Source organism: Tupaia chinensis, unplaced genomic scaffold, assembly GCF_000334495.1.
Source record: "Tupaia chinensis unplaced genomic scaffold, TupChi_1.0 Scaffold000045_1, whole genome shotgun sequence".
NCBI classification, from domain to species: Eukaryota; Metazoa; Chordata; class Mammalia; order Scandentia; family Tupaiidae; genus Tupaia; species Tupaia belangeri.
In genome coordinates this window covers 10,252,002-10,254,122 of record NW_006159501.1, presented here as the reverse complement: position 1 = coordinate 10,254,122, position 2,121 = coordinate 10,252,002, and positions in this window count along the sequence as shown.

Sequence of the window (2,121 nt, the reverse complement as noted above, 5' to 3'; positions counted from 1 at the left end):
AGCAGGAATCTGAGAATCAGTGTGGGAACAACCTGGAACCATAAAATTATCCCTCACCCACTGTCCACCCCTCTAAGGCAAAATGTAGGATGTGTTGAGACCAGCAGATGGTATAATGGTTTCGTTGCTGGACTCCCACGTAGCTGACCATGGTTCAAGTCCTGGACCAGACAACTTGAAACTCACACTGGATGTATGTGCGTATATCCTTCCCGAGAGCTCTCTGACTGTCCATGGAAAGCTTCACCCTGAGTCCTGAGCGTTCCCTCCTTTCTGACACATCACTACATCAGCTACTGCACTAACAGCCATCCACACTCTCTCATTCTCACACTCACACACATGCACACACACACACACAGTCTATCCTCTCCGCCTAAGTTCAAAAGCTCTTTGAAGTTCATTTATGGGGTCTTTATAGCAGATTGCTCAATATAGCCCTCCAAATACGTATCCTTTCAAGGAAAATAGATGTAGCGCTATTTTTACTTAACCAACAACCTCAGCAAATAATTGTAACACATGAGACAGGATTATACCAAAGCCCAGTGAAACTTGAATTTTCTAAAAAAAATTTATTTATGTGTTATCTCTAAATAATACCTGTAGCATTTCACTATGTAACCTCAGCAGCTTCTGAAACTCCAGGGTTACCTTTAAACCAATGGGCTATCGCAGGCAATTCCATCCACCCACCTGGCCACAGCCAATTCGCCATTATCCAGTTGTAACTGATCCATTGTGAATGCTTTAATTTCCAGACCCTTGCTCTCGGCATTTTCAATATCTATGCAGTATACACTGAGGAATTTAATTAACTTCCATTTTATTAAAGTTAAGATGTAATGAAATGCTCAGTTTAAAATGAAGAATATATAAATTATAATTCCAACTGCATTCGAAAATAAATTATTACCTAGGGTTTATTATTCAATAAGCCTCTTTTTTAGAATATTAAAAAAGACATGTCAATGGTCAAATTTACATTCTAGGTATTCGCTGACGGTCTGTGAGATGCGGACGCGGGGTGAGGCATTTCCATATTCCTTACCTTCCAAGAGCCTTGCAGCCACTCTGAGGACTGGAGGCTTCAGGAAGAAAGTGAGGACATTGTGGTAACCTGGATGTCGCACTTTCACGTAAATCTCTTCCCGCTAGTTTCTGAAAGTCTGTGTTCTCCATGTGTTTGTTGAGAGGCGTAGAAGATGGTGGACCTGCCAAGAAATGTCCAGCAACTGCTCTTTTCTATACAGGGCATCTCAGAGCACATGCCACAGGTTATCCCATCTTCTGTTTTCTTTACACACATGGGGTCCACCCTTCAGGCCCATGCTGGGGCGTCCACTGGACTGTCATGTGGCGTGCCTGGTTACTGAGACTACAGCCAGACACAAATGCAGGCCACTGTGCCCCCTGAAATGGGGCTGCCCTCCCCCGTCACCTCCTTCCCACCTGCTTAGTGGACAACTCAGGGCACTGGGTGCCTCTATTTATTTTTTTTTTAAATGTACTAGAGCTTCCAGAGTATCAGACTTTACCTAATACTAATCTCACCAGATCCAGTCTGTCTGAGAACTATCTTATATTCTTCACGCCTATTCCTTTCTCTATTTTTTAAATACTTTTTATTTATTTCTTTGAGAGAGAAGAAAAGAGAGGCACTCTTAAAAGGGGCTTATGCCAAAGTCCCCCCATATCCTATAGTCGTTCAGTCAGCCCAACCACAGGCATGGATGTATGCCGAAAGTGGACAGGTCCACCTGGGAACCAAACCCTGATCTTCCATAGGGCTTCCAGCATTGCAGAGCCTTACACTACTGTTGTGCCACTATGGCTAGGTCCATACCTCTTTCTTTCAACAAGTATTGCCTCCCCATCTCCTTTTAAAAATCTTTTCTAGAAAAAAAATAAGTTTACTTACAAGTTTTAAATAAACAAAGGATTCTTCTAACTAGATCCTTCCTCATCTGCAAGCCAAGGTAGGAGGAGAGCTAACAGGATCAGTAAGCCACAAGCAGCCCCTGGGGTCAGCTTGATCTCACAGCTCCTTCCATACTGAAGCTGCCTTCTCAGGTTGGGGATTCGAGAAGCCTGGCTATTTTCTTGACCATCAGCTTTCCT